Genomic DNA, 16,365 nt, shown 5'->3' with positions numbered 1-16,365 from the left:
CTAAGCAACACGAAGCCCACCAAGTGTGTCTCCGCCACATAAAGAATGCGGCGGCGTTAAGTAGGAAGGGGCGAGACACATTAGATCGGCACTAAGTTCAACAAATAATTAACAGAAAGTACCAATTTAAGAGTACTCGCGGTTACCGCAAAGGTTATTTACATCTTTTATTTCAAATTTTGTGACTATGACCGTTCCAGGCCCAAGTAAGATCCAGATTTTTTTCACTTTAATTTTTAAGTTCTGAGTTTTAGTTTGTAAGCCGGATTTGTGTTTTTTTTCTCAATCGATTTATGAATTTCGAACAGCGGTATACTACTGTTGCCTTTATTCGTCTCCCATATGTCGCGTATGTAATTTTCCCAGAAATAAATGAAATACAATCAACTTAGAAACATGAATGATCATCCCCGCCCATCCACAGATTGTAATATAATGAGAAACAGAAATTTGTATCATTAATCGATTATAAAGCAATATATTGTACATACTTCCTCCTTGGGTTGATGTCTTTCCCTTTGTATCATAATCTCTCATATCAACATAGAGCGGTTCATGTTCTATCTCTTGGTTGCAATCACTTTCATGGTGTATATATCTGTATTAAATAATATTGTCATTATTGAAATACATAAAATGTAAATGTCAAAATGTCAGAACTTCCGACCTTAAGCTAGCAGATCTGGTACAGTTATTTTTTCTATATTCTTTTTCAATTTTTCTTTAACTTAAAATACATACACACAAATTGAGTTTTTTAAACATAACTTTCACAAAAACAGTTCATAATTGCAGTTTCTTGGTTTTTAAACAGTTCCTCAACGCACAATATCTTATTTCCTATTTCACGGTTCCCAAAGCACCATACACCACTCCCAAATGCACAGTTAAAGAGTTTGCAATATCCATTTACACTTTATGCGTATAGGGACGTTTAGAACATTCTAGAGATTTACATAAGGGAAGTATAAATTTTTCAAATTATGATACAATTTTAAACAAAGTCTACCGCTAAGCTTCAAATAAAGTTCATATGTAGGCAACAACTCTGATAGTATACATGTTTCCCTTCGATAGGTTATTTTACGCAAAGTTCTATTTGCGGAATAGATATAATAGTTCCCATATCAGTTTCCATTATTGTGTAGTCCTCATTAGATGATATTGTAAAGCATATAACACTAGATACAGTGCAGACGGAGTTTCCTCTAACGACCTGTCAGTATGACAAACTCACTGTACATATACTCACTGTAGGTCTTCACTGGGTACGTCTTCTCCGTTTGCATTTGTTAATTCCTTTTTAAACGCGCTTATCCAAAACTACAAAAATATGATATGAAGTATAGTACACTTTTTGGCAAATGCTTAAATAAAATAATTGTGAAGTTACTGTATTTATATTTTTTAACAAACTTTGTAAAATGTACTGTTTTCTTTTAAACAACATTCTAAAACAACTTTGAAAAATATACTGTATTTAACAATAATGTAAAACAGCTTTGTAAAACGTTTATACCTTCAAATCATTTGCACTTGCAGCAGAAAAATACTGAGACCAGAATACAGAAGGGTGATGATGAACCAGTTTAAATACCCATAATGCTTTGTTATCCGCGCATTCTGTTGCCACGTCGACACTGAAATTAGAAGAACAAATGTTATAACTTAAAGATATCATTCTATACATTTTATTACACTCGTAGATACCTTGGAAAATTGATAAACAAGAATATGTATCCAAAGATATATATAGAACACAATGTTCTTCAATTTGGGTGAACCACAAAATCTGGGTCAAAACCATAGTTTGACATGTATTCTTTAAAGGTTCAGCTTGATGTTACAATCACTGAAAGGTAAACCACATAAACCCATAAAATTGATGTGATACGGGACTGACAAATGGACCAACGGACGAACTATTAGACTGGAAAACATAATGCGCAGAATCAATTAAGCTGCTTCTCAATTAGTCATGGATTTTGACGAAATTTTGACCTACTGAGAAGAGAAAATCTGAAATTTCTGGATGACCGAGTGGTTGAACACACACTACCAATAAAAGCGCGAAGGTAAGGTTTTTTTGTGTTGAAACGAGTCGTTATTTTGATAAACACAAATATTGATTTAATAAAAATGAATTTGAACTCTTAAACAAATTGAAAGTTTTGAAAAGTTTTAACATGTTTAATCTGAATTGTGGGAAAATATAAATATTAGCTAAATATTGCTATCTAATTCAAAAATTTAAATCTAATGTTATAAAGGCATAGACCCGTAAAAGTCAGCATATCGTTCTACCTAATTATAGAAATCATTTATGTGCAATGTATATGTTTTCTTTAATATTTAGTTAAATAATTCAAATTAATGTGTAGCTCTTATTTGTTGAATACAATTTGTTTTTATGCCTTATATGCTTTTAAAAATGTTTTTCTTGTTTGCTAATTTATCAACGTTGAGTGGTTTGGTTGTTGTTTTTGCTTTGCTTAATATCTGATTTGTGTATGACAAAGACTTTTTAAAATAGCTGATTTTATTCTTGATTATGTCTATTTTTCATTTTGATGCGAAATATATAAAGTATATATTTATTTCTTGTGCAAAACACCCCATCAGAATGTTTGAAATATTACATTACATACATACTAAGTTAAAAGAAACAATAACTGAAGGAACACTTTATTCACTGAAACACATATAGTGAACGGTATGAAAATATATTTATATACATATGATTAATGAAAACAATCCATTTTTCTTTAGTTTGACGATTTCGAAATCAAGTAAAACAAAAAATCACTTAAATGAACTGGAGCATTTGATGTTTTATTGAATTTATCAAATCAGAGTTATTGATAAAATTGACACAGGTATTTGATTGACATATGATAAAGGGGATAATCATGTTACGTTTCAATTTGATATAGTTATCTCTCATATAAACGATATTTTTATACATATAATTAGAATAGAAAATAAGTGGGTGTATTCCTTTTCATTACAATTAAGAATAAAACAGTTTATTTTATTGATGAATTGCTATTTCTTGTCAACATAATGATAGCAACCTTTTTTTCTTTCTTTTTCTTTTTTCTAATTTTTCTATTTTATTTCTTCTTTCTATATTGGAACAATATAACTTGTTGTACAGCTGTTGATGTTTAAGAAAATCATGCAGACATGCAGTGGATATCAGACATTTTAGGATAACCTTGAAATAAACAATCACCAATAAACAACTGTATGGGATGTTCAAGTCTTGACGCATGTACCAAATCTCAAATAATCATTCTATTATAAATTTAAATATCCGTCAATGTTAAAATTCAAAAGAGAAAGAAGAAAAAAATATGTTATATATACTATTTACAAGATACACATTTTCTTCAGAAAAAGATGAAATATCTATGGTGCATTGCATTGAATAGCTTATCATGAAATAGGAATATGGCAACGGACAGAAATAAGGAAACTGCCATGGAATTAAAGTTGATTAAAATGTCCATTTCATAAAATTATCTTATTTTTGCATCTCCCTAACAGTTGTAACTAGATGTTCAAATATCCTAAATCCTTGCAAAAATACAAATCATAGTAAAAAAAACCTGTGGGATTCGCATCACCCTAAAAAGAAGCAAAAGCTGGGTGCGCTTATGCATGCATCACCAGCCATTCAAATCAAACTCACTCAAAAATTCATAATCTGGAATATGAAACAATCTGTCTGTAAATTTACAGAGCACAAAACTGTTCTAGTACCTAAGATCTCAGACTGCAAGTGACTTGAGACACCAACTTAACGTATCAGTCAACCAATCTGTAATGATTTAACTTTTGTAGAGTCATTCATCCTCAATATTCTACTAGAGAAAATTTTATGTCAGAAACTAAACTCTGTAAAGGAGGTCCGTATCATGTGAACTTGCAGGAGGATAACGTATCAATTGAGATATGCAAATGCCATACGATGTAGAAGAGGGTATATTACTACGTAGATTCTAGTTTTGAGACGTCTATCTGTGTCAGCATCAAAGAAAAGATATGAATCCGACCTTTTTTTGTTTTGTTTTATTCCTTAATTTCCGGTTCACTGTGACATATGAGATTCAATGCCTAACTGAAATATTAGTTACCAAATGACAGGAATTTTAATAAATATAAGAACAGAATCAAGTCAAGAAGGGTAAAACAATTAATACCCATTCGTATACCGACTGTTCGTTAAAATATATATCCACTTATCTCAAAATTATGTTGTCAATCAAAAAGTCATTTTTTCCATGTTATTCGCGGGGTGTTTGTTGTTGGTACCATGTGGTTCTTTATGAAATCAAGGAGGAATATGTATCTTCGAATCTCATTGTTGTAGACAAAGCACTGTTTAGTGAGCAAGGTTAGATAATATTTCAATTGAACATACAGAAAAGTACTGTAGAGCGTTATATCACTGAAAAACTGAAATGTTTGTAAATTGAAGATTTGGAATTCATCTTTTGACTTTTTAAGATAAAATTGAGAATGGAAACGGGGAATATGTCAAAGAGACAACAACCCGACCAAAGCGCAGAAAACAGCCGAAGGCCACCAATTCTCGATAAACTCGATCTTTCAATTGAGCATGAATGCGGAATAGTAGTGTAGGGCATAGAAATAACTTCAGATTAAAATGATTGGAATAAAATATTTGGAGTTCATTTCTAGACTTTTTAAGAATCTACAGCTGACTAACACTTATGGTTTAATATACCTTATTACAATATTTTCAAGATAATGACTGCTAGACAACCCGGTTATATTTCGTTCTTTTTTAGGATTTTTGTGCATTTAGATATCCAGAATAACGACGGGTGATGTTTACCCTCCATTTTGATGTTAAGGATGTACACCTCTGAGGAGCCAAAAATTTCTAAAATTAAACTTTTTTCTTAACCTGATTTTTGGGTTTATAAGACTGTGAGAAAGTAATTTTTGAAGAAAAAATCATATGGTGGTGCACTTCTTTTATTGCTACAGCCATTTGAAGGTACCCGTTTTTAATGATTTTCCTATTTTTCATTAGTTTTAACCCACTTTTAGGCTATTATCATGAAAAAAAATCACAGTTTTCAATTAAACTTGTTTTCATACTCTCACTACAGATGACGTGGACCAATCGTTATACACTTCACTTAAAAAAAACTATAGGTTGGTGTTGATATAAGACAGTTTTATAAAAATTTGTTGCTTTTTCGTGTCAAATTGACCGTGTTGTCAATTTTGTAAATTGATTATTTCTCTTTTTTAAAGAACAAAAAGCATGTTAGTTCAACTTCTTTGTTATAAATGATTGAAAAAATACATATCTAAGAATTTTGAAACCAACAAAAATCATTTCTTCGTACCCCTCACCGATTTTCTCAATATTTTGGCTGATGACACTGACCGGATTGGTTATAAAATTTGAAAATTTTATTACTCCGAAACTACTTATTGTAAGTACAGATTTTTTTTCACAGAGTTAAGTTTAATTATGATGTTTTTTAAATTCATTCATATTTTCCACTTGTATCACATGTTTTGGAAATATTTCCCGAACGACATTTCACTTCTGAGTGCAAGACCGAAGCATTAGTGTTGACCCATTAAGGTATCTTAGACTGTTGGCTATGTTTAGAACTTGTGTGTTGGATTTTATGCACTTAAATATTTCTAATTTCAATATGATGATGGCTTCATAAGTGTGTTCGTGTGTGTGTGTTTGTGTGTGTGTGTTCGAAATATGTAAAAATTAACCAGAAATCATAATGTTCACCTTCTTTCTATACATGCTTTTCGCTTGAATCAGTTAGTTGTCATTGATGTACACGCATGATGTATATTTTAGCTGTATACTTACCTTTTGAAACCAAATAGTGAAACACCTTCAATTTCAGTTCTGCTGAGTTCATTTTCGTAATAGTATACACAACCCTTATGAAGAGCCATATATATATGAATCCCTAAAATGAAGTAGTTATTATAAATTAGTCACTTAAGATTTGTTTTTTGTATGAATTAAATGAAACTGGTACAACAAACAACCAACATACAAGAGACAATTAAAATCGCCAAACCGCCAACGCACGTATCCGAATGGACATCTAAAAAGAAGAGGATATAAAAATAAAAACTCCAAAACTACCAAAAACTACGGAAAATTTCAATACAGCCATAAAATTGAGAATGGAAACGGGGAATGTTTCAAAGAGACAATTACCCGACCAAAGAGAAAAAAACATAAAACTCTAAACCGATAATTAATTTGTTTTTAAATATAATAACATTGACCAAAGTGTTTAGAGGTTCTCTCGTTCTTTTACTAAGTACTTCTGTGTTAACACGATTTATCATTGATATGGTCATAAATATACATTGACGGTTACAAAACATTGAATTTTCGAAATAACTAAGGATGTCCTACTCTAGGAATATATCACCTTAACTGTATTTAGCAAAACCTTTCGAAATATGGGGTCCATAATTCTTTTTAACTTCGTACTTTATTTGGCCTTTTTTATACGAGCGTCACTGATGAGTCGTTTGTATACATAGAGCGCGTCTGAAGTACAAACTTGTAATCCTGGTATCTATGATGAGTTCATAAATGACAGATACGTCTCAAATAATGCTGTGATAATGTAGTGTTTGGTCAAAAACGGGTTGAACATGTTTAACCGTGCCACATTCTCCATGTTTTAATTTTTCCTTGGAGTTCGGTATTATTGTTATTTTACTTTTTACCAGAAACCTTAACTCCAACGGTTGTCATTTGTTGATCTCTTCCATTGACGCTAGCATCAATTATTCTGGTTTATATATTTTTTTAATTTTTCATATTTTGTCTTTCACGGTACTTTCTAATTCATTATATGTTATAATCGACTTATGAGTTTGAATGTCCCTTTGATATCTTTTGTCTCTCTTTTGTGTACTTCGAAATCATTTTATGAAGTATAACCGGTCTTAAATCTTCCAGTAAAACAGAACTACAACACAATGCATGACTTTAAATAAATGGACTTATTTCTTGTGGTTGTTTTTAATTTGGCTTTATTTTTTTATAAAGTCTTGGATAATTAGTATATTTCTTGCTATTTCACGGGATAAATAGTATTTGCTCTAATCATACCTTCTCCTTTATAGTATCTATATATTGTATTTGTTGACAATTTCCTGTCGAAATCGGACAAACAAAAATTCTCCAATATCAACATATTTGGTTTTCGGCAGGATAAACTACATTAGATAATTTAGAAAAATATAACATATGTTAAATTAGAAAGTTCCGGGAATAACAAAATATGAAAGAAATAAAAAATATATATATTAATCAGACTAGTGTACGATAGCGTCAATAAAAGAGACAACTAATGACAACCATTTGAATTAAGGTTTCTGGTAAGGGACCATCACAAGGAGAATGTGGCACGGTTAAACATGTTCGTTCGCACTTTATCCCTTCTAACTTGGAACGGTGATGTACAGGAGAACCTATCCTATCGAGATTAAGTACAAAACCCAACATAATGTCAAAAACAAACAAAAAAACACATTTACTTTAGATTAATTAATTGTTTTTATGGTATATTCAAAAATCAAAATGGATTTTTTTTTCTGTTTAGATTAGTGATTGTCCTTTGTTCAGATCGATTGAAATTTAACAGAATTAGAGATCATCGTATAGAACAATATATTATCATTTTGCATAAACTGATTAATTTGTTTTGTTCAGAAAGAGTCGCATGTACACCTGAATTTTTAAAGCAGACTGAGAATGGCAGATAGAAAAGTGAAATTGTACAATTATTTTTAAAATCTCTAAAGATAGAAATCTAAAAACCTTAATACTTTGTTGAGAAATTGTAACAGCCAATCAAATAAATTTCGGGTATATTGACAATAATAATATAACGATTGCAGCATTTGTATGAGGTCAATACGAGGATTTATCGACCAAAAGAAGTATATATACCTCAGACTTCGTTCTCATTCAATATACTTCTTTAAGTCGATAAATCCTCCGGTCGACCTCATACAAAGACTAAAATAATTAATGTATAATAGTGTGAAAAATTGTGTTTGAAATGGAGATAATTCGAATTCTAATTTTTCAATTTATGTATCCTATCCAGCATCAATATCATGCCTACTTCTCTTTAACAATAATATGCATATAACTATACTCAAATGAAATCCTTACATTATAATATTATGCATTTAAACTTATGAATCTGGTCAATTTATTCATAACATAACATAAATATCTACATTGAAACAAATTTGTAAAGAAATATCATCCCAAATGAAAATATGATCGACCAAATAGTCACATACGGCACCAAGTAATAAGAAAACAGTAGTCTAACGATGTTCAAATTTCAAAAATCGATAAAGGAGACAAATCAACGCAACAAATAAATACTGTCGGAATCGCATGAACTACAAAATGAGCAAAACTGAGTGCATCGACAGGATAAGTGTCTCCCGCTATGCGTGTATCACCTGCTATCTGTTTCCACGACTGCTGAAACATGTCGCTTGAGGGTTGAAATAAGGCATATCGTATTGGTCTACATATTCTTGATGGTGGTCGTAAAACGTATGTGGTGTCGATTTCAGTCGTTCTTCCTCAAAACTGTAGTGGAGCAGTTTTTGTGTAAGGAGCTCATCTGCTAATGAAGCCCATGTAAGGCGAACATGCACGAGCTTAACGTTAATTGAGATATGTAAACGTCATACGATGTGGCAAAGGTTATGATAATGCTGAAAAATTGAACATTGACGATTGGAAAGTTTAAAACGATCACGTGTGTCATAGATTCAAGTTTGAAGTTGATCGTCCATCTGTGTCAATATCGAGAAAAAAATCTAGATTGGAAGCGGACCTCTAGTTTCTATCAAACTACGTTTAACTCATCATTTTCTTCGGAAAAAGCCTGTACCAAGTCAGGAATATGACAGTTTTTTATCACTCGTTCTGATCACATTTGATTTTGTCAGTTTACCTGGATTCTCCTTTTTGAATTTACCTTGGAGTTAGTTTTTTGTTTTTGTTTTTTTTTTTTTTTTTGTTGGGAAGAATAAGAATGACCCGGTCAATTTGTAATTGTTACGTTTCGTCTCTTTGGCTGACACAATTTTGAAATTACAAGAACACAATAATCGCTTACATTTTTTGTTTTTCTTCCTTCTAACCCAGCCACTTGTGGTGTCATCTGAAGCAATAAGCTGTTGACATGCTGCAATATGCATTCTATATTAAGAACGTACATGTAGGTGTACATCAATAAAAGAACCAACTTACGACAACATATCCAGAAAAGACATGTTTATGTCGAACTTCAGTCTTCAATAATAGACATGTGATTTAACCACATTTCAAGTTCCTATCGTGTCAAGCCTACACATTTAAATACCTGTTATTAGGGCAAAAAAATGTAAGATATATCTTAAGATCAGCGCTGAAGCGATCCCCGATGAAATATGTGGTGGCCTTTTACTATGGTTTCATGGCGTTTTAAACCTATATTTAAGACTTTTTTGTACTATTTGTTTATTTGTTTGTATTGTTTTTGTGTGTTTTCTCGAAGTTTTTACACAGCGAAATTATAAATTTACTTCTGGAAGATATAACAACTGGAGTTTTGTTAACATTCTGACCGAGGCTATTTACTTGTCAATTACATGATTTATAAGATATTTCATTTTTATTTCGTAAACGTTAAAAAAAACTCAAAACTCTGAGTAAACCACTACCTCACTTGTTTGTTTCTATTTACTGTTTACTGTGTGTGTCCTTTTTGCTTGATATGGTCCTAATCTTCGGCTTTGAATTCTTTTAAACGATTTTTTTTTTTCATAATATATAAATGATTTACACACACTATATGTATAACTTTTAAGGATATAAGTTATGTTCAGAAAAAGGTAATGAAATAAAATTCTGCCGTTAAGAGAATCGAATTTACGTAAAAGACAATATGCACTTACGAATTTTCTTGAAAGGTTGGCGTATTCTTCTGTAAGCAGACTGTTGATCATACTCTCTGTTCATTTTGTTACATTTTCTTGAACATTTTGATAACTGTGTACAATAATGTATATGTGTAATAAGATAAAAAAAAAAAAAAACGCAACATATTTTTTTTTATATTAGTCATCAATGTAATCCCATTACAGTTCTTGTAAAATTGAGAATGGAAATGGGGAATGTGTCAAACAGACAACAACCCGACCAAAGATCAGAAGACAGCCGAAGGCCACCAATGGTTCTTCAACACAACGAGAAAATCCTTGTAGGTATATATTGCATTTTCATTATATTTATTTTTTCAAATTTACTGTTTCACCAATTTCAGCAAATACTCGTATATATTTCCAATCAGACAGTTCAATCGACCATTTGATTAAATTGGAAAACATTTTTATACGATTCTGTTGAAGAGTAGAGAGTAGAAAGGTCATCAATCCAATTGAAAGAACCATAAAAACAAGTTATTTATCTAACACAGCCGAAATGAAACGATATTTGACGGGGTTGTTGTGTTGTTTAGGTAGCCAAAATATAGTAGGGAACCTATCATGTTCAGAGGTGGTCTTAAACTGAAATATGTTTTTAAGTTGTAGATATAGGAAGATGTGGTATGAGTGCCAATGAGACAACTCTCCATCCAAGTTACAATTTATAAAAGTAAACCATTATAGGTCAAGGTACGGCCTTCAACACGGAGCATTGTAGCTGTTTACCATTTGATACTACGTGGCTCGTACTGTCTTAAAAGTAGATGAATAATTAATCTTATTCTGAAGAATTTTCTCATTGTATTTAGTCTACCATCAATATTTAGAGTAGATTGCATATGAATTTCTTGTTCAATGTCCGATTAAAATAATTATATAACTCCAACCCAGTAACACATTTAAAGAAATATTTTAAACTTCGATAAGCTAATGCATGTACCTACTTTGATATTGGCAAGGCTTCGAAAGAGGGTAACGAGGTGTCGTAAAGAAAGAAAAAACGTGCAAGGTATACGAATAAATTCAAAGTAAAATTTCATACTAGAATTTTTGGGGTGCACGTTTTTGAAAAATTAAAATGCTAACTATTTGAAAAATAGTTCCAGTGAATTATAAGTCTACGAGGATACGCAAGAAAAAAATTTAGGCAAACATTGCTTACCACGGCCTTAACCAGTATCGGTCATTAAATTTGTATATATAAGTGCCTATATACAGCAACACATAGCTTACAAATATATTTGCATCTCTTTTACAAATCTATTTGAGTGCAGATTAATCAGTACAAAAATTAATGCAATTAAAAACCAATTGTTCAGAGAACAACTGAAGGTCTTTCCACCCCAAATGCTAATGTTTGATAGGTAAATATTCACTTTTGGTTAAAAATGTCAATTCTAGTGTCAGATAATTGAATTATATACTCTGATTCCAAAAAATTATGATTTCTCTATACTGTTGCTAAAAAAAAGGTAGAAAAGTAGGTATTTCCGGTCTTTTACTTCTGGTTTCATTAGAACCTTACTTCACAAAAATTTCCCAAAAAAATAAAGCTCTAGTACTTTTCACATGAAAATAATGCAAAATGGCTACTTCCGGTTGACCATGGTCTAGGTTATATGTCAGCAACCCAATGTAAAAGACCCTATGACTTTATGACATGTACTAATAAACAGTTAGAGCAACGGTCAAAATCTAGAATGTCAAATTAACCTTTGACCTTGACTTTAATTTCAATGCCATAATGCAAAGACCTCAAATCAAAAGACCTCAGGTCTTTATCATATATGGCTAATGAGTTATATCCCCATACACGTAATTTTAAATATAAGAGGGACGAAAACTCCTTTAAAATGTCAACGTACCCTTTGAACAAAAATATATGTGCTACGACATGTTGCAACTAACAATTTAGTAAAATTCTTTTGTAGATATCTTATACGGGTTTTAAAAAGAAGCTATAATAAGCCAAGATCAAACTTTAAAACATACTCCTAACCGTTGACCTTGACCTAACTTTCTTTTTGAAGAACCAATGACCTCTAATCAAATGACCCTCAATCTCTATCACTTATGATTTACCAGTTACAAATGCATATCACTTATATCAAATGCATAAGGGGATTTACATCTCATATGGAGTCTCTAGATCCCTTCGTCAAAATTATTCTCCATATCAAGAAGTTGTAACGAGGAATTTAGTAAAATAAATTTGTCTGTTTCTTTTATGGTTGCGAAGGAGTAGTCGATAAAATAACAGTGTTGGAGGAGAAAAAGTGTTAAGTTAAATAGAGTCAGTTTCAAAAGTATATAAACTGTTTGATATCATATACCAGATATCTAAGCGACATCTTGGGAAACAACAAAACTGCGCAAGAAAAATCATTAGGCGGGGAAAAAAATAATCAGAACAAAATCAAAAGGTCTTTCCACGGAAAAGTGAAAATACCAAATTACAAAAATAAAATTATAGATTGCCTAACGTTGTAATTTTAACACATTTGTAGGAAGTAAACACAAAGAATGTTAACGAAGCAACCTACACCTCCCGGTCGTTCTAAACAACTACGGAGAAGGAATTGTCTATTTTGTAAAACTGCCAATACTAGCAGCTCTTTCATCAGCTACTTTACAATATGTACAAGGCAAAGCTATCCCATCTACGCAATATTCGAACTGTAATATGGAAAACCCAATGTATGTATTAACATGTAACATCTGTGGCTTTCAATAAGCGGGAGAAACAATGGAAAAAATAACATTATGCTAAAGAACCATCGATCATTGTACATAATTTAGAAGTGAACACTGGGTGGTGTATCGCGGCGAGAAAGAGAAGAGAAAACTTGTGGATTCACCAGCTCCATACTTTAGAATTTGATGGTTTAAATGAAAAAGAAAACGAGTACAGACACGATAAAGGTTAAATTCATCATAATTGTTCAATAATTCAGGGAAATAAAACATTTTGAAAAAAATCGGAAAAACTAAATGGTTACAAAAGTATTTCCGATATCACTTTGTGGTCTGACCCAAATATCAATACATCTGTTCGATGAAATTTCCTTATTTGTTTAAAAGAGTAGGCTGATGTACTGTAGTGCACAAGGTACGATATATTTCAAGGGTAAATATTTTATATAACAATATAACAATAAGACATTGTTGTAATACACTGACATTCAAATAAGTATATAACTCACCATCGTGTACCAAATAACATATGCCAAAAAAACAAAAGAAGAGCTTTCCTGGATTTACCTCATCAGCAACATTCGGAACAAATATTTGAAAGCCAAAGATGTATAAGTACATAAGCACGTGAAGGGCTGTATGACCAAAAGGTACATTAATATAATAACCAAATCCTTCTAAGGCCAACTTTGCCTGACGTTTTTGGAACCTTAAAGTTTTTCTTAATCTTAATTCTTAATTTCTTAATGAACGGACAATTAATAAAAAAAATTAAAAATATTTACAGTTTACCATCCTTAATATCTACAAAAAGATGTCAGTCAACGAATATCAAGTAAACAAACACAAATTTGATAACACACCATTATTTGTGATTAAGAATTAATAAATCAAACACAAGTTCATCAAATTACACTATCACGATACAATAGTATCTAGCTATTGATAAGTATTTATACCTGATATGTGCGTTTTCAAAATACGTAGGCAAACGCAAAAAACGTTTTTGTTGGCGTCTTTAACAAATTTACTATCAACTGCAGCACCTTTTTTATTAGCGTCTTTGTTAGAGTTATTTGTATGTTTGCTTGAATTTGTCAGTTAGTTATGATGTATGTTTATCACATTTTTGCCGCTGGATCCAAATTATTGTCACATTCACCTTTATGTCTGTTTGGTTTGCTAAGTCAGTTTTGTCAATAAAACGGAACTATAAACAACTGTTATACAAATGGGAGGTTTAGCTATCTGTAAAACTAGATGAAACGCACCATTTTCCTTTGGGAAATGCCTGTACCAAGTCAGGAATATGTTGTCTTTCACTCGTTATGTTGGTTGATATCGTTTGATTTTGTCAGTTTTTTTACTTCCCCTTTTTGTATTTGAGTTCATTTTTGTCGAGCCTTCGACTTTAGTCGAAAAAGCGAGACATAGCGATCCTACATTCCGTCGGCGTCGGCGTCGTCGTCGTCGTCGTCGTTGTCGTCGGCGGCGTCCACAAATATTCACTCTGTGGTTAAAGTTTTTAAAATTTTCATAACTTTCTTAAACTATCCTGGATTTCTACCAAACTTGGACAGAAGCTTGTTTATGATCATAAGATAGTATCCAGAAGTAAATTTGTTAAAAAAAAAATTCCTTTTTTCAGTATTTTACTTATAAATGGACTTAGTTTTTCTGCCAGGAAACAATACATTCACTCTGTGGTTATAGTTTTTAAAATTTTAATAACTTTCTTAAACTGTCCTGGATTTGTACCAAACTTGGACAGAAGCTTGTTTATAATCAAAAGCTAGTATCTAGAAGGAAATTTTGTTAAAATTTGTACCTGTTTATCCATATTTTACTTATAAATGGACTTTGTTTTCCTTCCAGTTAACATTAAATACAGTCTGCAGTTAAAGTTTTTAAAACATTTATTAGATTCATAAAATATCCTGGATTTATACCAAATTTTGACAGAAGCTTCTTACAATCAAAAGATAGTATCTAAAGGAATATTTTTATAGATGTTTTTCCTCATTTTTGTTGAGCCTGCGATTGACAGCAAAAGTAGGCGAGACACTGGGTTCCGCGGAACCCTTACGATTTTTTTTTATATATATACTCTTTTACGCAACACCTACAGACAATAAACACAAAATAAAGCAAAACTATACAATATTTTAGTTAAAAACGAGATGAATTTAACGCTTTCTTACTATGACCCAGTAAAAGTTTCTGTGAATATTGTGCTAAAACGAATTATATATTTTTGGATATATTTATAGATTATGGATGGTTTTTTACACGAGTGGGTGTAATATGAAAAATTATCACACACAAAAAAATCAAAGCAAAAGTACACCAAATAGCGTTATTTTTTATGTATCTACATAAACAGAAAATAATGATGATAAATTTTGATAATTTTTTCTCAATGACTTATTGCAATTTTAATCATGTAAAACATTTGCAAATATCAATATTTATTCTCACCTTTACATGATGTATGAAAAACACATAACAGCAAGTGTTATGTTCAAACAAATGTTCAGCAACTTATGTGTCTTTTGTCTATGAATCTGATATATAATAAAAACCCACTTAACGGGAAATATTTACGAATGACGTCCTTAAATTAATTTAGAAACTTATTATGTATTATTGTTTCCAGTTGAAAAATATTTACCGATGCTTAAATCTGGATCAATTTTAACACATATCTAACATGGTCATGTTCCTTACAAAATTGTTGAAAAAGAAATTGATATTGCGGAAGATTATCTGAGTAAATTGTTTATTCATATTAATTGCTATTTCATAAAGGAGATGCATGAATTTTCTCTAGTCGTACTTAAAACACTACTGCGTTCTTAAATGTCGAACATAACCTTTCGTGAAGTCTGTCTGAAACCACAAGAAAAAATACCTTTATAATGAGTTAAGAATTGATAATTTCTCTCACTGAAATGAATGAAGAAAAAAAAAGAATTTCCATTAAAAAAAGTTTGGCGTGGAAGGAGTACATTCATTCTGTCTGATTTATCACTATTTGATGAAATTGGAAGCCATAAAACTCAACTAAAGGTGAGACTGCCAAACAAAAATACAAGTCACTCCTATTGCTATGACCATATTCAAACAGTTTTGCTCGCATTCGGTATACAGTGAACCAGACCGTAAATTTTACATGTGTCAACCATTCGAGAAATTAATAAGAGGTATAACACTGATGGTTATAAACAATTTAGTTACTCTGACGGCATAGACATTTGTTCCCACTTGAAGGACAACAAGGCGTGTGGACATAATCGTATTGCATACGAACCCATTATATACGGCGGAAAATTACTCTTAAAACGTATCTTGTTAAACCTGATGTTACAATGTGGTTGTATATCTGGCGAGTTGAGAAAATGTATTGTTTTCCTTCGATTTAAAGATGACAATAAACTATGAACTCATACGAACTCATACCGTATGATATCTCTGCTGCCAAGTATTTAAAATATTTTTTGAAAAATATCGTAAAGAGGAACTTACGAAAGTCACAAAGTTGGTTACCAAAAACAACTGAGTCGCCTAAATGCATCTTTAATTTACAAGAGATTGTATTTCATCATGTAGAAAAGAAAGGCTCGTCGA

General features: G+C 31.4%; 1 long non-coding RNA gene across 1 annotated transcript; it reads right to left on the bottom strand.

The window, feature by feature from the left end:
* Positions 1-5,881: 5,881 nt before the first annotated feature.
* LOC127719583 (uncharacterized) lies at positions 5,882-10,122 on the bottom strand. Its single transcript, XR_007990384.1, has 3 exons — positions 10,015-10,122; positions 9,195-9,263; positions 5,882-5,984 (listed from the first exon to the last, which is right to left on the bottom strand). It is a non-coding gene; the product is annotated as an uncharacterized LOC127719583 (long non-coding RNA).
* Between the last annotated feature and the right edge of the window lie 6,243 nt (positions 10,123-16,365).

The sequence above is a fragment of the Mytilus californianus genome, unplaced genomic scaffold, assembly GCF_021869535.1.
Source record: "Mytilus californianus isolate M0D057914Y unplaced genomic scaffold, xbMytCali1.0.p SCAF_11, whole genome shotgun sequence".
In the NCBI taxonomy this organism is placed as follows: Eukaryota; Metazoa; Mollusca; class Bivalvia; order Mytilida; family Mytilidae; genus Mytilus; species Mytilus californianus.
Note: the sequence above shows the minus strand (reverse complement) of the source record. Positions and strands in the feature narration are given on the sequence as shown.